This window comes from Hyaena hyaena, unplaced genomic scaffold (assembly GCF_003009895.1).
Source record: "Hyaena hyaena isolate Hyena2069 unplaced genomic scaffold, ASM300989v1 scaffold_1156, whole genome shotgun sequence".
Taxonomy (NCBI): Eukaryota; Metazoa; Chordata; class Mammalia; order Carnivora; family Hyaenidae; genus Hyaena; species Hyaena hyaena.
In genome coordinates, this window is record NW_024081789.1 from 464,954 (window position 1) to 486,974 (window position 22,021).

At 35.8% G+C, this 22,021-nt stretch overlaps 1 long non-coding RNA gene across 1 annotated transcript in view; it reads right to left on the bottom strand.

The window, feature by feature from the left end:
- Window positions 1-7,526: 7,526 nt before the first annotated feature.
- Window positions 7,527-22,021, bottom strand: part of LOC120224312 — a 16,294-nt gene continuing 1,799 nt past the window's right edge. The window contains exon 2 of the long non-coding RNA XR_005526528.1: window positions 7,527-7,693. This is a non-coding gene — a long non-coding RNA (uncharacterized LOC120224312). The remainder of the gene's footprint in view (window positions 7,694-22,021) is intronic.

Below are 22,021 nucleotides of genomic sequence, written 5' to 3' on the forward strand. Positions count from 1 at the left end.
TTTTTTCCTTGTTGATTTTCTGTTTGAATGATCCATTGATGTAGTGGGCTGTTAAAGTCCCCTACTATTATTGTATTATTATTGATTATTTCCTTAATGTTTGGTAATAGCTGCCATAGATATTTGGGTGCTTTCATATTGGGTATAAAATATTTACAATTTTATATCTTCTTGTTGAATTGTTATCTTTATGACTATACAGTGTGCTTTTATCTCTTGTTACAGGCTTTGTTTTAAAGTCTATTTTGTCTGACATTTTTTTCTACTCCAGCTTTCTTTTCAGCTCCATTTGCATGATAAATGATTTTCAATCTCTTCCTTTTCAATTGGCTTCTGACTTTAGGTCTGCAATGTGTCTCTTAGGCAGCATATAGTTGGGTCTTGCTTTTTATCCATTCTGTCACCCAATGTCTTTTGTTGGAAGCATTTAGCCCATTTACATTCAAAGTAATTATTGACAGGTATGTACTTAATTGTCATTTTGTTACTTGTTTTATGGTTGTTTTGTAGTTTTTCTGTTTCTTTCTTCTCTTGCTCTGTTCTTGCATGGTTTGATGGCTTTCTTTAGTGATAAAATTAGATTCCATTCTCTTTATTTTTTATATATCGAATAGTGGGTTTTGATTTGTGGCTACTATTAGGTTTCTATGCATCTTATGCATATAGAAGTCTATATTAAGTTGATGGTTGCTTAAGTTTGAACCCATTCTTTACCCCTCCTCCCTTCCATGTTTTCATTGTATAGCTTCATACTTTACATCCTTTTATTATGTGAGTCCCTTGACTGATTTTTACAGATATATTTAACATTACTTCTTTATGCTTCCCACTTTTCTTACTCTTTCTTAATATCTTTCCTTTCCACTCATGAGTCGCTTTTAATATTTCTTGTAGTGCTGGTTTTGTGGGCATTGGTCATGAATTCCTTTAATTTTTGTTAGTGGAAGCTCTTTATTCTTCATTATATTGTGAATGGTGGCCTTGATGGATAAAGTATTCTTGGTTGTATGTTTCTTCCTTTTAGCAGTTTGAATATATCATGCCTCTTCCTTTTGGCCTGAAAAGTTTCTGCTGAAAAATTGTCTGATAGCCTTATGGGGTTTCCCTTGTATGTAACTGTTTTTGTTTTGTCTCACCTTTTTAAAATTATCTCCTTATCGCTACTTTTTGCCATTTTAATTACTATTTATCTTGTTGTGGATCTTTTTGGGTTGGAGGCTTTTGTGCCTCCTGGATCTGGATTTCTGTTTCGTTCCCCATAATTTGGAAATTTTCAGCTATTATTTCTTCAAATTTTCTGCCCTTCTTTCCCTTTCTTTTCCTTCTGGGATCTCTATAATGTGAATGCTATTATGTTTAATGGTGTCACTGAGTTCCCTAAGTCTATTTTCATTTTTTATTATTTTTCTCTCTCTAGTCAGCTTGATTAGTTCCCATTACTCTGTCCTTCAGGAGGCTGATCCATTTTCCTGCTTCTTCTAGTCTACTATTAATTCCATCTAGTGTATTTTTAATTTCAGTTATACAGGGTTTTTTAAAATTTCTGATTTTTTAAAATATTTTCTATCTCTTGGTTGAGGGTCTTACTGAGGTCCTCCACTCTTTTCTCAAGTCCCATAAGTATTTTTTATGACTATTTAAATTCTTTAACAGCCATATTACTTATGTCTGTTTCATTAGGCTCTCTTGTTGTGATATTGTTCTCTTCTTTCATTTGGGACATATTACTTTGTCTCCTTATTTTGTCTAACTCTCTGTGTCTGTATCTATGTGTTAGGAAAGTCAGCTATAGCTACTGCTCTTGAAAGTGGTGGCCTTATGAAGAGGTCTATAGTGTCCTCTAGTGCAATATCTGCTTTTCAACAGAATCTGGTTCTTCAGGGGTGTCTCCTATTGTGTTGCATATATCCCACTATTGTGGCTGAGCTGCTTTTGACTTTAGTCCAGTCATCTGCAATCTCTTTCTTTGCCTGTTGTAGGCAACGCTTGATCTCTGTGTTGTTAGTCGTCCAATCTGGAGCTGCTTTGGGCTTGAGTTGAGTCAGACCAGGCATTGGCCAGAAAGGCAAAACCAGTGAACTGCAGGGTCTTTCCCCTGTATTATTGCCTAAGAAGTATTGTTGGTGCCTGGGGACTGCAGTCAGACAAGATGTCTGTCCCTAGCCCATTGCTGGGGCTACAGTTTGACTGGTATGTGTGGTTATCTTCCCAAGGGCAAGAGTCACTTTGGAGTGGGGTTGGCTCCTGTCAGGGCTGCTTGTACACTGCCAGGCTTATGACACCACTTTGGTTAAACTCCTACCAAGGGGATATTGGGAGGTGGCAAGTTTGCTTGGGAACAGGGAGCAGACACATGGTTCCAGCAAGGTCCATGCTGGTTTGTTGTGGGAGCTGACCTGCAGCCACTTGGGAAAACTCCTGCTGAAACCTGCCAGGTTGGAGGGGATGAATCCACAGAAGCTTGCAAGGCTGTGGCATACCATTAACAAGCTAAATGGAAAGTTGGTAATGCTCTGGTTCCTGCAGGTATCTATGTAACTAGGCTGGGGAGTAGGGAAAGAAATTTCTCCCCCAGTTCTTTTGTTCTTGGAGAAGATTTCCAAAAGATTCTTGCCCCCCCCGCACGTGTTTTAAGACGAGTAAATGAATCTCTTCCCATATGCCCCAGGTGATTTTTCAAACTTGTTATTTCTATGCTGTTATATCAGTGAGGCTGTTTTTTTGTGTTAGTCTCTTTAAAGGAAGGGACTCCAACCTTCAAATTCTCCTAGAGCTGAGCCCACTGATTTTTAAAGTTCTAGATTTAATCCTCACTGATTGTTAGGCTTCTCTGGTTTTTAAAGCCAAATGTTATGAGGATTCATCCTCCCAGTTTTGGCCTCCCTTGCTTGAGGTGCCTGTTGCGGGGGTCTGGTCCTCTCCCCTGTTGGTACATAACACATCCCTCCCTTCTGTGGGCAGTTCTGCAGGTCTATTTATCTCCCAAGTGAGTTCTCTCCTTCCTATCCTCTTTGATGTGGTCTCTCACTGTATTTAGCAGTGGAGAGTCTGTTCTGCCAACCAAGGACCCTTGGGTCATTTTCCGTGTTATTTACATTGATATGTATTATCTAATCGTGTCCATGGGATGAGATTAGCGGAGGATCCTCCTACTTTTCCATCTTCCACTGATGTCTACTTTATATTCTCTAAGAAAGGTCTTGATTATAAGGGACACCTGGGTGGCTCAGTCAGATGAGCATCTGATTTCAGCTAAGGTCATGATCTTACAGTTTGTGGGTTTGAGTCCCACATCAGGCTCTGAGCTGTCAGCAGAGCCTGAAGCCTGCTTCAGATTCTGTGTCTCCTTCTCTCTCTGCCCCTCCCTTGCTTGTATTCTGTCTCTCAAAAATGAATAAACATTTTTTTAAAAAAGAACAAAAAAAGGTCATTATATAATTTTTTACCTTTAAATTTAACAAATTTAACCTCCCACCTATATAAAAAAAGAAGTCTACTGTGCTTTTTTAAACACATCCCTACACTTACAGATCTCTGTTAATTTAATATTGGTATAGATTATAGGTAAGAGGCATAGATTACATTTTTTTTAGAATTACATATCTTCTTTTTCAAGTGACACTCACTTGTGTCAAATTACGTTAACATGTGTACATAAACTTATTGGATTCATTCATATCAAGGCTCACTATAGGAACATTTATGTAAAATTTTCCATTTTTTACTTCTCAATTTTAGTTTTAATTCTTAATCCCTTGAATTCTGTGTTAGAGTAAACTTTTGAGAGTTTCTACATCAGTGCTGTAATTTATAAACACTTGTGTGTCAGAAAATGCTTGGGAGCAAGTGACAACTGAAATCTTCATTGTAGTTGGCAAAATCCCTGCCTCTGTGTACTAGGGATGGGTAGTGGGTGTGAATTTCAACCTTGCCATCTGCTCTTAGGTACTATTCACACCTGAAGGCAAAAGTATAAGATGCCCTCAGGTTTCTCAGTCTAGGCTGGGTCCATCCAGTTTCTAGAAACCTTTCCCAGACCCTGAGAAAGAGTTGTTTTTATCTTTTTCATGGTGTTTTACCTTAGTAACTTTTTATCTTCTGCCACCTTAATGGAAAATTGAAAAGTATCTGTATCATTAATGATTTGGGGGTGCATGGGTGGCTCAGTTGGTAAAGTATCTGACTCTTGATTTTGCCTCAGGTCATGATATCAAGATTCTTGTGACATCCAGCTCTGTGTTGGGCTCCGTGTGGATAGTGAAGAGTCTGCTTGGGATTCTGTTCCACTCCTACTCACACGAACAAATACATGTATGTTCTCTCTCTCAAAAATAAACATACAAAAAATTCTTTAAAAAATTATTTTGACCAACGAAATGTAACTTCAATGTTTAATATACTAATCAGTGAAATGGTTATATTACTCCCCTCAGCTTAAAGATCTCCAAATATTAATTTTTGATATTGTGAGTTATAAGAAATATATATTTGGTCTTCATCTGTGGCTCCTTTCTCATAGCTATCAAAACCCATGGAACTTCCTGAACAATAAGAGCAATAGGAACATCTTTTGTTATATTGTCTCTTGTCCTCAGTTCCTGAATTGGATTCAGAGCCATAGAGATGAAATGGAAGTTGTTATTCATAACAAGCTCCTTTCCACAACTGGAATTATGAGGTAACTTTTGGAAAGCAACTGGGAAGGGGGGGGGCTTGTTGCCAGGGGAACCAAGATGAATAAAGGGTGCAAAAGTTCAGTCCTACCCCCATCCCCACCCTGACTGACTTCTAAGGAGGGGAAGGAGAGAACTGGAAGGTGAAAAAATTGTCAACGTTTAATGATTTAATCAGTGAAGCCTATATAATGAAGCCTTCATAAAATCCCAAAAGGACAAGGTTCAGAGTGCCTTTGGGTACATGATTATGCATAGGTGTGGGTAGAGTGGTACATCAGAGGACATGGAAGCTCTAAGTCCTTTCCCCATACTTTTCCCCATACATCCTTATCATTTTGCTATTCCTAAGTTATACCCTTTTATAATAAACTAGTAATCCAGTAAATACATTATTTTCCTGAGTCCTGTAAGCTCCTGTCTCAAATCATTTGAACCTGAGGAGGAAGTCATTGGAACCTTATCTATAGCTGGCTGGTCAAAAGCAAAGGTGACAATAAGGACGTGTGACTAGCATATGAAGGAAGGCTCAGCAATTGTGTGAAACCAAACCTTTAAACTGTGGAATCTGATGCTATCTCTGGGTAAACAGTATCAGAATTGAGTTGAAGAATACCTAGTTGGTGTCCAATATTGCTTGTTCACGTGGACAACTCCTCTCTACTTCATGAATTGGATGCAGAAGCCTTATAATTGTTCTCAATACTCAGTATGGTTAAGTGACAGAGAAGTCTCAGAGTAAGATAAAAGACATGGCTTGGCTCTATCAATAAATGTTTCTTTGATAAGATATTTTACTATCAGATAAAGTAAATGGAAGGAAGTTCATAGCAATAAATACTTACATGAAGAAACAAGAAAGGGCCTCTGGATGGCTCAGTTGGTTAAGTTCCAACTCTTGGTTTCAGCTCAGATCATGATCTCTTAGTTGTCATGAGAACAAGCCCCGTGTTGGCTCTCCACTCTGAGAGTAGAGCCTGCTTGTGATTCTTTCTCTCTCTGTGCCTCTCTCCCACTCACACATGCACACATATGCTCTCTCTCTCTCAAAATAAATAAATTTAAATAAAAGAAATAAAAATTTCACACTTCATATCTAAAGGAACTAGAAAGAGAACAAAGGTCAGAGTTAGAAGGAAGGAAATAAAAAAGATCAAAGCAGAACTAAATGAAATAGACACTAAGCAAGTGATAGAAAAGACCAATGAAACTAAAAGGTGTTCTTTCCATAAATAAACAATATAGACATAACTTTAGCTAGGATCATCAAGAAAAAAAAAAGAGTACTCAAGTAACTAAAAGCAGAAATGAGGTGTTACAATACCACAGAAATATAAAGGATCAAAGAGAGTACTATGATTAAAAGCCAACAAATTGAACAACATATAAGATATGGATAAATTCATAGACCTGAGCTGAGATCATGAGTCAGGTGCTCAACCCACTAAACCAGTCAGATGCCCATATAAATTCATAGAAATACACAACCTACCAAGACTGAATAATGAAGAAATAAGTCTGAACAGACTAATTTTAAAGGAGACTGAATCAGTAGTCAAAAACCTCCCAACAGCAAAACAAAAACAAAAACAAAAAACAAAAAACAAAACCCAAAAGAAAACAAAAAACAAACAAACAAACAAAAAACCTCCCCAAAACAAAAATCTATCAGAGGTGGCTTCACTGGTGAATTCTACCAAAGATAAAGAGAATTAATACCAATCTTTCTTAAACCCTTCCAAAAAGATCAAAGAGGATGGAACATTTCCAAACTAATATCAGAAGCCATCATTACCCAGATACCAGAATTGGACAGACCTCAGGCAAAAAATTATAGGCTAATATCACTGATGTATACAGACACAAAAATTCTCAATGAAATATTAGCAAACTGAATTAAACAATACATTAAAAGGATCATATGCCATATTGAGTATGATTTATTTCAGTGATGCCAAGATGGTCAACATCCACAAATCAATCAGTGTGATACACCACATCAGTGAAATGGAGAGTTACAATCACATGAGTATCTCAATAGATATAGGAAAAGTGTTTGAAAAAATTCAGCATCCATTAATGATATAAACTCTTAAGAAAGTGGGAATACAGTTAAAGTAAATCGGTCAAAATAGGCACACACTCCAAACCTCCAGTGATGACTGAAGATAAATAAATCAATAAATCATTTCTAAAAAATGTTTACTTACTTGGAGAGAGAGAGAAAGAGAGATAAAGAGAGACCCAATCTTAGAAGAACCATGAGATCATTACCTGAGCTGAAACTAAGAGTCCAATGCTTATTCAACTGAGCCACCCAGATGTCACCATTAAATTGTTTATAATGGAATTTATTAGGATCTATTCCTTAATGAAGTGGATATTGAATGGATAATTGAATGTATAAATAATGAGTTAAAGAGGGGCAGCTGGGTGGCTCAGTCTGTTAAGCATCCAATTCTTGATTTCAGCTCAGGCCATGATCTTAGAGTTCTTGTGCGATGGAGCCCCATGTCGGCCTTTGTGTAAAGAGCACAAAGACTGCTTGGGATTCTGTCTCTCTGCTCCTCCCCCACTTGCATGTGCCTATTCTCTCTCTCTCTCTCTCTCTCTCTCTCAAAATAAACTTTAAAAAAAATGAGTTAGAGATAACCATTACTGAAAAATCATGATGGATTAAAAATAACTGTAATCATGATGGATTAAAAATAACTGTAATTTTTCTGAGATTTGTGTTAGGTATCTGCTAGTCCCTCAAATTAACCCTTTAAATTGGATACTTTTGCCAATAAATGGACATTGTATGAACTGTGATATGTTTACATGTATGAAACAGAAGCCCATCTCTGTGGCTTAACCTTATAACATTTTATTCTCCTCACATAACAAGAGGTCTAAGGGAAGGCAGTCTAGGCCCCTTCTACAACTTTGTTCCATTATCTTCACAGGGAAGATTTTATCCTCATGCTTGTCTAATCATAGAGGCAAGATGGCTTCTCCCTCTTCAGATGTGCTGTAGCCTGGGAAAAGAGAAAGGGACACAAAGAATGTGTTAGAAAAACAGAAATAATCCTATAAGTCTCTAGCAGAAATATACTTGTATCTCATTGCCTACATTCTTGTTACATTGCTACTCTTGGCTGCAACACTGTCTGAGAAGGTGAGTATTTTATCTGGGAACATTGCCAACCTGAACAAAACGGGGTCCTGTCAGTAAGGGAGAAGTGGAGAATAGCTCTTAGGTAGGAAATTAGGACTGTCAAAGGAGTCACTGAATTCAGAATGCTTTATAATCACAACTGGTATTTTTAGTCAGTCTCAATTTTCAGAGTAATACTAAATATTAATAACTTCATTTTTGGTATATTTTGGGGTTTTATTTTTTCATGAATAGACATGGTTATTAATGAAATAGTATAAATACACATTTTACAAACTTTATTACTCTCATCATACAAGAAAGAATGAGGTCATTATAGGCCATTAATAGCTTTTTATAGTAGAATATTCTTCTTTTAATACACCTTATTAAATGGCGGTTCTAGGGTCCAAGTAATAACCAATACTAATTTCCTTTGGATAACATGCAAATTCTAAATCATAGGACTTAAATCCAAATTCTAAAGTTTTTCTAAGTTATTATTTACCAGTATCAGTTTCAAATAACATTTCTTTAATGTCTACATACTGAATAGAGAACGCGAAGTCCTAAATTAATTCTATAAGCTAAGTGTGGAACATTTATTAAAGAAACTCTTTTGTGTTTTATAGATCTTTTCTGTTATATCTAAAATTTAGTATTTGTTGGATTAGTTTTTAAGGTATTAAAATTGTTACCTCATAAGAAACATTTTTTCCACACTTAGAAAAATACTTTTTACTGTATTCTATCTCCCACTAAAATGTAAATCTTAGTTTCTCTGGATTTCTAAAACCCAGACTTTAATAGTGGTTATCAGGTGGGACAGATTTTTTAATAATATTTAGATGGCAGGGGGAAAAGAGAAAATAGAGATATTGTTCTAATGTTCTGTCTAAATGGTACTCAGAAGTGAACATAGTACATTTTTCTGAATGCAAATCAAATACTAATTTATATTTAATGTAATATGATATTAGAGATTTACATCTAATTTCAAATCCTCTGTGAATTCAATTAGAATTAAGTCTATCTCCACTTACACATCTTATTGAATACATTTTTTCAAATCTAATTCTGATCCTATAATTTGAGATGACTTGTACTTTATAAACATTCACATGCAAATATGATAGGGTGTCATATATCATGTGCCCATGGATTTTAGATAAAATATGATTTTCTCTAATTATAAAGAAAAACACAGAATCTTGCATATAAAAACTTGACCCTTATTTGCTTATAGCTAAGGAATTTAGGAACAAAGAATATACAGAAATGCAATTGAGAGACTAATCAAGTATGAATATTTAAACAAGGAAACTCTGCAAAAGGCAATGTCCTCCCTATGATATATGCACATGTAAAGTGTCTATTTTTGATATATAATACATGGATATATAAATCCTTGTGATATTTTGAATGAAAAGAATTGCCAAATTAAGTCTTAAAGTAACTTTTTCTCTCATAATATCCGTTAAAGTGTGCTCTATAGGGTAATTCTTCTTTGTCTTCTGGATAAAATCTTGGTTGGTGTCTTATAGCTGTTTTTAAATAATAAAAATCCCCCTGGTATTCAGTTACTTAAATGATTTCAATTCTAAAAGTGATAGGTACAGTCAGAGTAATAATCTTCTGCACTCACTTAATCCTCCATGCAACAGAAGGCAGGCCTGCAGTATACAGTGTGGCTTAGATAGATATTCGTCTATTTTCCAAACTTGTGTTTCTTTCTCTCCACAACTGCTAACTTGTACTGCTTCTGATCATGCCAGGGTTCAAGATGGTGGATGGAAGAGAGGTCAGGGCATAGGAAAGATCCTGCCTGCTGGTACTTTTGTACATTGTTCTCTGGTTTGACAGGTGTCAAAGATGACTCTTGTGTTTTTTTCTCTTGCAGGTTATTTCAGGGTATTTCAGTTCTTTGCAGGGTTCTTCAGACCATTACTTCTCTCTCCATTCATTGGTAAGCATCTCTCACCTGCACTTCATTATGATTTGGTTCTCAGGAGTTCATCTCTTCATAGACTCTCTGTTGGGATCTTATTGCTTATTAGGCAGCCCTTTTGGATAAAGTTCACTTAAGATGACTCCAGGCACCCTTATGTTTACTGCAGCATTATTTACAATAGCCAAGATATGGATGCAACCCAAATGTCCATCCACGGATGAAGAAAATGTGGTGTACATATACAATGTAATATCACTTAGTCAAAAAAATAATAAATGAGATTTTACCATTTGCAACAACATGGGTGGACCCAGAAGATATAATGCTTAGTAGCATAATTCAGACAGAGAAAGACAAATAGCATATGATTTCACTCATATGCGGAATTTAAGAAACAAAATAAATGAAAAGAGGAAAAGAGATGGACAAAAAATCAGACTCTCAAATATGAAGAACAAACTGGTGGTTACCAGAGGGAGGTGGGTAGGGCATGGGTGAAACAGATAACGGGGATTAGGAGTATGTTTACATGATTAGAACTGAGTAATGTACAGAATTGTTGAATCATTATATCGTACACATTGTACTGACACTGTATAATTAACTGTAGGTTAATTATACTTCAATAAAAATGTTTAAAAACTCTATTAAAAAAGAAACAAAGAAAAAAAATGACTCCAGGCCAACTTTTACCCACATCTTTGTTGTCTACACCATCATCATATATTTATGGTCAATTATCAGTTACAAACTAAGTTACCTTTCAAAACAGAACTCTCTATTCTGTTGTGACAACTGGTATTTTTCATATGCATATACAGGTGTATTTTAATGAATAATATTAAGTTCAAAGCATCACTGAGTCATAGTTGTTTTGCAATAATGAATAGAGTCCATGAAGAAAAGCTATTATGTGTAGTGAATATTATTTATTTATTGCTTATTAAAAACATGGAGATCGCTGAGATAGACCAACATCCTTCCCTTATGGACCAAAAAGTAAAGAATCAATTTGGCAAAAGCTGTTTTTGGCCAGGAACAGTGCAAAGTTTTATATGATGCACTCAAGAAACTATAGGGTCTAGAGTCAAACATATGTGGCTTTAAGTCCCATCTCCATTATGTATTAATTACACGAGGTTGACCAAATTCAATAAAGTATGTAATCTCAGCTTTTTCTTCTATAAAATGGGAATAATAAAAGCCCTAGCAAATATATTGTTTTGATAATTAAGTAAAATGGGATATATATCACATTTAATAACTCCCTAATTGGTGTTAATTAATTTTGCCTTCAAACACTAGTCAAAAAATTTTTTTAATGATATAAAAAATCATTTCTTTCGGTATTCACTTTTACAAATATGATTTCTGAATTTAAAAATAACATGAATATATACATATATATATTTACATCATTTTCAGGTCATTAAATTATTACAAGAGAGTAGCAAAGGCACAGATGATACAGTATGAAAATGAAGATCTTTGTTTTACTATACACATAAAACAAACTTGAAGCTGTCAAACTGTATTTTTTAGTTTATTTTCCTAGATAAAGCAAAGGAACCAGCAGAAATAGGCATGGACTTCTACTGAATTAATCTTTGGAATTAGTAAACCAAGTAGAGAACCTCTAATTTTCACCATAGCAGAGGAGACACAGACCATTAGAGAAAAGTTCTCCAAGACTCCCTGAGAGAAAACTGTAAGAACTGGATAACATAGTCCTAGGGCTTGTATGATGCAAATGCCCATTGTTTACATGTTCACATCTCCTCTTCATCTCTGGACAAGTTATTCGTATTAGTAGTCAAATAATAGTCATGCTACTGCTAAGTGGAATGGCTAGTATTAGATCTGTACCCACTATTTACCCAAAGAGAAAACACTAGTATTTTTCCCATGTAGGTAGTGTCACTATGTCAGTATGTCACTATAACACTTCCCTGTTTGTTTATACTCCTCTCATAAATATGCATTCATTTCAAGATTCTGGGTGTGATGCATGCTTAATATGCTTTCTCCATGTAGTTAACAATGTTGTGAAGGATTAGGACAATCTTTTGCCCCCTTTAGTTTTCTATTCCAACGCAGATCGAGAACCAAACTGCAAGAGTCTACTGTATAACATCTCAATCACAGTCCTAGATAATGTCTTCCTCCAATATCTTAGATTCTAATATATGCTATGTTTAAATATTAATGAAACTTATTTGAGTGGGCTTTGAGATCAATATTATTTTTCAGGTCTCTTCAAAAATGTTAGTATTTTACTTATAAATAGGCCAGTGATTTATCTCTTCTTATGAAAAGTAAAGGGATTTGTGATATTAATTGGAAGTATCAGTATGAAATCATTTTAAAACATATAAGGGTAGTTAATATATTACATATAAATCCAATTGAAGTCTTTCTCTATATATTTCCTAGCTCTGTCCACTGAAAGGACTTAGAAATAATGGCCCACTAATAGCAATAAATGAGTCAAAATATCCTATCTTGGTTTCTAAATATGATTCTTACTAAAAGGAACAAGGTTTCTTGGTGGGGATGTGGAGACAGATTCCAGAGTTGGGGAAGAGAAAAACTAATATAAAACTGGAACATTCTGTTATATAAGCAAGCAAAAAAGTATTCAAATAATCAAAGGTACACCTCAAAAGGAAAAGCAAACCATCTTGAAGGAGCCCCACAGGGCAAAGCAAATGATCTGAGCTTCAAAACAAAAACTATTAGTAGTAGATTCTATCCTATTAGATAAAATAAGAATCTAGGGGTACATATTAATATAAATTTTAAAGACAAGTAAAAGGACTGATATTACAGGCTTATACATTTATTTATTAGCTTAGTTCATTCAGTAAATTTGTATCATACAATTGTACCTCCAATGAATTCAAGGGAATCTGTAGGGTGGAAACCACTTCCTAACTGTGGATAAAGCCTCGAACATATGCCAATCATGTAGATAATTATCTCTTCAGACACTGACCAAGTGCCAGTATACTGGAAACTTCCTGGAGTGGGGGAAGCTCCAAGTATGTATTCCAATTCTGCATGGTTACTTTAATGCTATATCTCTGTCATCTCTTAAGTTCTGGTGCTACCATATCTTCCTCCCACTGACCATGCCACATCTCCTGTAACTTTTCCTCGCAGGTTTTCAGCCAGCTATTCTACCTCTGCCAGTCACTTGGGAATAGAAAAGCCCTCAGATTTCAAGTTAAGAAAGAACACGGAGTTCTGGCAAATGAAGATCTCAAAGACAACTCTACTACTCTAAATTAAAAAGAGAAACCAACAAGCCACATAAAACATACTATTGTTATGGAACCTGGTCTGGATCACCTGGCGGAAGAACCAAGCAGCACTTGGAGATCTTGGAAGGCAGGTTTATTTTACACTGGCAAGCTCAGAGAAGATCACTCTCCAGAGGTCTGAGCCTTAGCACAACCATGGGGGACAATTTATAGTCTGTTACTCCTGCATTCCGCATTAGTAGTAATTTGGCAAGCATGGTAGGAAGAAGAACCCAGAAGGGGAGTCTTTGGTCTGGGAATGGAATTTCCCTATCAGTCCTGTGGGCTATCTTATAACAGGTTTTTCCCTATCACTATTAAATCATGATTTTCATTAAAGAGTACCTAGTTCTCCATGCCAACATATTTAAAAGTAGGATGAAAGTCTATCCTAAATATGCTGAACAGAAAAAACTAAGTTGAAAACTGTGTCAGAAATTAATATTTTTACAATATGTGTACAAGTGTAGTTTCCATTAAATATGAATGATTATATTTCATTTAACATTCTACTGTTTTGAAATGAAATCATAAACATCCTAGCAGCTATAGAATATAGCTAGAGTGAAGAGTTTGTTTATAGCTGTTAACTACAATAAGTATGTCATGGAAACTGTTCTGAAGATGAAACTTACATTAGTTAAGTCATAACAATAAAAGATAACTGACTGATTTACTTAATAATGATTTATTGAGTGTCTAATTCTACAACTAGTATTATATACTATATAGTACTACTAGTAATTTTGGATCGTATGTAGTCAGGGATGAATTACAATAACATCCCTGTCCTAAAGAAACTCACCAGTGATAAAAGCAGATAGGTAAATCAATAAATGTAAAGCCGAGTCTCAAGTGCACAAGTCAATGGTAGCACAAAGACTGAGTGACTCGATGGATGGTAGGCAGGAGAGAAGGAGAGATGGCTTCCTAAAAGAGGGAATGCTTGAGGTAGAGTTTAAGAGAGGATTCAGTTTACCATCCCAGAACAAATGAATGAGAGGCTATTAATCAAAAGAAACAGGTTATATAAAATCACAGAGGCACTGACTAGCAGTAAGCATGGTGAGAAGGGATCAGGGGAGTATTAAATTTCAAACAGTGTCCAATTTGTGAAAGACCTTATATAGATTAACCTAAGGGAAAGTATAATCGAATGCATAATACAAATGAAAATTACCTGGTCTCTGACATGTCAAGTTCCTTACTACTTCAGGTCCTAGATATTTCTTTTTCCTCTGTCTGAAAATTCCTCCCCATAGAATTTTTCGCAACTGGAGATTATACCTCATTCAAGTCCTGGCTTAAATATTACCTGCTAGGAAGCACCTCTCTATACCATCCAACTATATTATTGCCACCCTACCATACCACCGATTAACCTGCCATTTCCTTTCTTTTTAAGTCAATATAGAGAGATTAGAAACACAGAATAAATACCCATTTCACAACTTGATGTAACATACCCACCTGCCCTTGATTTTTAATGTCTTTGTAAACTACACTGAGAAAATCGTGGAAATTGCTAAGCAACGTTTAATGTAGTACAGACTCGAGGGATTTGTTGGCTGGCATCTTCCTTTTATCCTGTAACATATAAACACATTTTGTTCCCTAGTAGCCATAGGAGTATGAGTAAAGCAGAAGAAACCCTTTCAGAGATATTTGTGTTTTATTATCTCAAGGATAAATTTCTAATGCAAAATCATCAAGCAATATGACAAAACATACTGAAGTATTTTGGAGAGAGCAGAAAAGGTGTTTCTAGCCCTTAAAATCATATGCAAATCTTCCTATCCTTGAGGAGAGACTTACATTTGTCTCCAGGGAAAAGGGCTAGGAAGTAAATCTCCATTAGTATTGGGAAAACTTAAACTTCTTTTATTTAGCTTCCTGCTGAAGTGGGAGCTTCAGGGTATGTTTATATATAAACTGACATCCTTTAAAATATTTTGGGGCCTTCAAGAGGAAAATGCAATGTTTATTCTTCTTGTGTTATATAAGACATCTGAATAAGGAGTCTCTGAACTTCTGCAGTCACACAATCAAATTACCAAGTGTATAGGACCTTTTACCTCTTCAATTTTAATTTAGAAAAAAATCAAAACCTATGTTACTAAGTGGAGGAATTACTTCCTTATTTCTAGTTCTATCAAGATACTGTTGACAACAGAAATAAATATTTAAATATGGCCTAAATCAGGAAGCATAATTATATTGTAATGAAAATGTCCTCAAAATTTTGAAATTTTATTAAAATGGCAGTCATCATACTATAAAAGACTAGAATATGCAAATTCTTTCATTAAGACTCAAAACCAGATGAAAGTCACTTAAATCCAGACCGTATAAAACTACTAATTGACCAATATCACAGCCAATATTAACTGTAGGTAAAATATTCATAATTGTCTCTAAATAACATGGTCTGAAATTTATTAAATATTTATGTAAAATTTTGAAATGTATAATATTTTTCATTATACAGTTTTAGTTACAAAAGGTATACTTTGCAATAAACGTATATTAATTGCATTTATAATACTAAAATTGTGATGGTGGTCTTAAAATATCTGATAGATTTAGGGTCAGTGAATTACTCAAGAAAAGGCTTAGATGTTATTTTGAAAAAGGATCAAAAGTGATCCCACCAAATTAACATGAAGCAATAAGAGCAGCAGTTGGGTCAAAAGAGCACATGAGATATTAAGGGTGCTTATAAGACGAAAGTAATAGGCCTATTATGTGCAGTCTTGGTAAAATCAGATGTGGGGAATGTGCTGAAAAGAGTATTTGCAAACTGAAATTACTTGAAGATATTAAATATTTATCTTCAGAGAGAGAGAACCTCAAGCAGGATCCATGTTTAGTGTGTCTAATACGGGTCTTAATCCCATGACCCTGGAATCATGACCTGAGCTGACATTGAGTCAGTCAACTGACTGAGCCACCCAGACACCCTGTTACTTTAAGATATTAAACAGATGATGGAGACCTGGTCCTGGATATTGCTGGTATTATAATATTGCTGGTATTACAAAAGTAGTGAGGTGTTAATACTTAATGATTTAGCGAACATGGATCCACAACAAACAAGTCATGCTTTATAAGTAAAAACGTGCATTTGACTTGTTCTTTAAAAAAGTTTTTTAAGTTGTATTTATTTATTTTGAGAGAGAGAGAGAGAGAGAATGAGAGAGAGAGAGAGAAAGAGAACATGAGCAGGGGAGGGGCAGAGAAAGGAAGAAAGAGAATCCTAAGCAGGCTCTGTTCTGTCAGTAGGAGCCCAAGGCAGGGCTCAAACTCAGCAACTGTGAGATCATGACCTGAGCTGAAATCAAGAGTGCAATGCTTAACCAATTGAGCTACCAGGCGCCCCACATATGACTTGTTCTTTATGAAGCTATGCTAGTATCATGTTATCACTTCTTTCTTTTGATATCCTAATTTTTATGGTCTATAGTTTGTGGCGTGCATCATTCTCTCCTTGGGAACCACATTACAGTTTTGTTTTTCACTCATCTTCTAATGAGTCCCCTAATGTCCACTTTCCTTCAGATTATAGACAATGACTTGCCAAACTTCCTAATTCTTTTACTGCCCTAAGATTTAGTTGAGATTAACTTGGAAGATTAAAATCTTTAATCTGAAGGAATTAAATGATTTCCAATTATTCTGTGACCCATCTTATTTTTTTTTAATGTTTGTTTATTTTTGAGAGACTGAGACAGAGCATGAGAGGGGAGGGGCAGAGAGAGAGGGAGACACAGAATTGGAAGCAGACTCCAGGCTCTGAGCTGTCAGCACAGAGCATGATGAGGGGCTCGAATCCCACTAACCATGAGATCACAACCTGAGCTGAAGTTGGACACTTAAATGAGCCACCCAGGCGCCCTGTGACCCATCTTAATCTACAGCTTTCTCTTAAAAAATTTAAACTCTTTTTACTTTTAAAAATATTCTCAATAGATAAAATGACAGACAACTGTCTCAAAACCTTACTAGCTTTCAAAAGTTCTTGCTGTTCTTGATCTTTTGAAATACATTTTTAAATGTTGGGTATACTTTACTAGCATGAGTTGAATCTTTGCTTAATAGATACATTTTCATATTAAATAAAATAGGGAAATATTCACTGCAGTTACGTGTTTCTTTTTTACCCTGGTACTGTATTTCATTTTATTCATTCAACTTCTGTGAGGAACACAAACATGAGCCATGCTATTAAAAAAACTATATCCTAGGGGCGCCTGGGTGGCTTAGTCGGTTAAGCGTCCGACTTTCACTTAGGTCATGATCTCGCGGTTCGTGGGTTCGAGTCCCGCGTCGGGCTCTGTGCTGACTGCCAGCTCAGAGCCTGGAACCTATTTCGGAGTCTGTGTCTCCCTCTCTCTCTGACCCTCCCCTGCTCACGCTGTCTCTCTCTCTCTCCTAGAAATAAATAAAAATATTAAAAAAAAACAAAACTATATCCTAGAAGTGAGGTTGAGATAAGTCTGATTTCGTAATAAAAGTCAGTAAGAAATGTGATGAAAAGGATCAGGTTGCATTTCATAGGAGTTCAGTAGACATGATAACTCTCAGCTGATTATGTCTAAGTAAAAGAGGTTTACTTAGATTGGACTTTCAAAGAATTTCATACCCAAGCCAACTGATTGGGTTTCAGTGGACCTATAAATTACATGAAATGATATATAGTATTTGGTAGATATATCTTTCTGTGCTTCTGTGGTAGGGCAGTAGGACAGAATAAGATGACTAGTATTCATCATATTCTGAAAAATACTCATGACACTCACAATGGTTAAAAGCAAACCACACCAACACAAAACAGTATTTGGAGAGGCTTCAAAATTCTTGGAGTATGATTAGAAATACATTCTCACTGCCTACAATTATTCATCAGCATTTTTGCTTCTCAGTAAAATGCCTGAGGAAGCACGATGAAGTCTCCCTTGAATTTTTGGAAATATGCTTTTCCAAAGACGAGAAAATACATCTGTCCCTAACCATTTAAAACGAGAGTATGTTTACTTTCTTTCCATAACTTTTATACCTAAAGATTGTCCGCTACTGACAAAACTGAGTTTATGATACCGTCCCTTTGTGCTTCTTCCTTGTAATGGAAGCTGTTGTCATTTTGAATTAACAGCAGAAATGATAAAAAAAAAAAAAAAAACAGGCAAGATTAAAATATGGGCAGTAGAAATATTAAAAATCCATGTAGGATGTTTTAAGTTTATTTTAAAATTTATGATGCGAATTGATGGGAAACTGAATACATATCCTAAGGTGATCTATAGAGGGGAAAAAGGATAAATTGAGATGTGTATTTGGAAAAGAAAAGGAATAATAATATGAAAAAAGCAGAAAAGAGTGTTTTATAGATAAAGTTTACTGTAAGGATGAAAGCATGAAAAAATGGTAAAATGGTTTTAAAAGACTTATAGACACGAAGCAGAAAGTGACAGAAATTGAACTACTCACTTTAATAAGAAAAAGTGGGAGACAGATATAGCTACTTGATGGCATGAAATTGAGGTACCTGAATTTCTGAAGTGTTTTAAAAAATCTAGTAAGGAGGGCCTAAAAGTATAAAAAGGTATGAAAATATCTTTTTGAGTTTAGTAGAATGTGAACTGATGATAAAAGACTGACAGGCACAGAATAAGTAAAAAGCAAAACAAAAAGAAAGATAAATTCAGATACTGACATTTAAGAAGTATCCCTGTATAGCACTATATGAAAAGGTATACATTTCCAGGTCCAAATACAGCATTAGCCTACGGTGTTTTGTGCATATGTTGAATAGGTAGCTAAAGTATCAAGAGTTTTTACTTAAGTACCCATTATATTTTACCAAAAATATTGTAATTACTTTGTAAAGTTACGGCACAATAAAAATATTATCATGTTTTCATTTATTGAACTGGTCAAATTTCTCCATTTGTGAACTGTGTAGTTAAGGTGAAACAATTATTTAAATGTTTTTGCAGTTCTCTGTTCCCAATTTGTATATCCTATAAATGGTCCAGGAACTTCACACAAAAAGGTGCTTTATAAGGACAAAACTCACATCATTCAGAACTTTCTAGCAACTACAATGATCTAATATCGTCATAGACTTACGTAGTCAAAATTTGCCAGTTCCCACATCTTTTTGCACAGTGGACAAATTGACACTTTTGCACTAGGTAACTGACATTGTTTGAAAGGAAGTTCCTGCATTGTGGAGACATTACCATAAATTCTATCCCAATCATATAACGACACTGAAAAATAATAGGACGGTACTATGAAATGCAGAAGCACAATCAATGACCATTAATTCTAGAATAAAAAGAGACAGATCTGGCTCTCCCATGCAAATTTAATTGACATAAATCTAAAAGTTACCATTATCAAAATATTTGAACTTTTCACGTAAGGAGAATTAGTACTATAACGTAATTAGATAAAATGCCAATGGAATATGCAGTTCTGTGCAAGTGTTTGAAGGCATCTAAGCCCTAAACCTTCCTCTCACTAACTTCAAGAACCTTGATTTCTCAACATTCAATCCTCTCCTTAGACTACAATCTTTTTTTTTTTTTCCCACTGATCTTTCTTCTCTTCTCTGCCTAGTAAAAGATTTTATAAACCAGAGTTCAGTGTTTTTCTCTTCTCATATTTTGCACAGTGTTGGGTAAGGCTGAAGAGCCAAGGTCTCAAAGTTTGCAGACACATCTATCTTTGTAGCCCAAATTCTCTTTCTAGGACTTGGGCTTGCAAATCTAGTCCCGAAGCTATAGACACCCATGGAGTCACCAGGCTGGGCTATGAAACCAACAGATAAACACAGCAAATCCTTCTGGAACATCTTTCAGGCAAAATTTTGGGGGAAAATCATATTTTATATCCATATAAATATAAATCTATTTTAGAGCAAAAATTTCTATGAATTTTTAGGTAAAAGTGGGGATTTCAAATAAGATTACTCTTGGCTGGGAGTGGGTAAGAATATAATTTGTTAGAGATATTTTGATAGAAAAGTCTGAAAAGCTTGGTATTATGCTAAATAAATCTACCTTATAAATATGGATTGGTATTTTTGTGTGTGAATACTGAAGCAGAAGTGAAAGGAGGTTTAATAATGGGAATGGCCACAGACAAACCATGGAGTGTGTCAAGTTTACTCTCCACTAACATCATCACCACCAATATCACCTCTCAGACCCTGTCCCAAGCTCTTGAAGAATCTGGCTTCTTTTCTCAACCTCAGTCTCACCGCTAAGCACGTTTTCTGTTTTTTCTTCATCAGTATGTGTTCTTCTGCATTACATCCCCTGAAGACATTAGTATGGGCATAAAGAGATTATCGTTAAATTACTAAAGACAAAAATTCATATTAAGGTGGCAGTCATATATTGAAATTTTATATGCTATCACTTAGGATATATCTGTTATTAGGTAGAATTCTCCTGAGAATTTACATTGTGCCAGAGAATGTGCAAGGTGATAGGATTGCTTATCTTTCTTCAGCCTTTAAGATTTCCAAACTATTTTTGAATAGCATGCAATATCTAGTGTCATGTTCTACACGCAGAGTGTCAGAAATGAAAAAATTATTTGACACAGGCATCAAACTCGGAAAGGGTAAAGCAGACAAGAAGAAATAAGGCAACTGTGAAGAATTCCAGAAGAGAAGATAATCAAATTAGTCTGAATCTAGCATTTCAAAATGATTGTTATTTCAGTCATTTTTCATAGTGCTGTAAACCGGAACAACCTAGTACTCACAACTATTTGCTTTCATCTCTGAAAAGTTAGCGAAGTCAACGGACCAACAAATACTATATTTATTTGATGATAATATATCTGACAGAAAATGCTGTTTTTTTCACTCCTAGGAAACAACCTAATAAGTCCTCAGAATACATGTATTTCTTAAAGAAAATATCCCCATTTTCTTTTTTACTACCAGATTTCAGTGCATTTAAATTTTACATGATGCTCACACAACCTTGTCACATATATTACCACCTTTTTACAGATGAGGGAGCAAGTTCTGAGAGGCTTTGTGATTTAATCAAGGTTATACCGCTAAAGGCAGGATCCCAATTTCTGAGTCCCTAGATGGTGCTCTCCTCGGGGTTCTACATGATCCCTTTACACCTGTAGCAGTCAAGATCCAGGCAGGAGACAGAAATAACACCACCACTGAAAGGGAAAAGCTAATATAAAGAAGTATTAACTAGTAAAAGGAGAGTGACTGCTAACTGAGGAGATTACTGATGAATACAGGAGGAGTGGTTTAGGGAGCAGCCAGTACTTCTGGGGCTGTGGGAAAGTAGGCAATAACTTAGAGGAACCATTCTTCCATCCTTGTCCTCTATGCTACCAAGCCAGGGACACAGACCTTATTGGAGATAATGTGGCTGTGGCCCAACCTATGGCAATGCAGTTCACTAGGTGTCACAGACTGGGCTGGTGAGGAAATCACCAGCTGCGGTGCCAGTGAAACTTATTAGGAACCCACCTGCTGGGAAGCCAGCACAGCTTACTGGGAAGCCACACACTGGGGAATCAGCCAACTTAGCTAACGGTGTGAAACACTGATCTCTTGCACACCACTGGCCAGAAAGCCACCCACTGACCACATCATAAGAGCAAGAAGAAAGATGAGCCCCCCCCCCTTTTTATGCAGCGTCCCTCCAGTACCTTTTGCTGACAAGTCCTGGCATTGGGCCAACTGAGAACAAAGCAATGTTTACATGTTCCAGCCCCAAATACCACACCTCAGAACAAAGACGAATTAGGAGCTGAGAATCACTAGATTGTTGGCACACACCTCAATGACTCTCCTGGGTTCTTGAGGGGGAAACACTTTTATAACCAAACTCCTACTCCATTTGTCTTCCTTTCCAACCGCCCCCCCCCCCCCCCCCCCCCCCCCCCCCCCCCCCCCCCCCCCCCC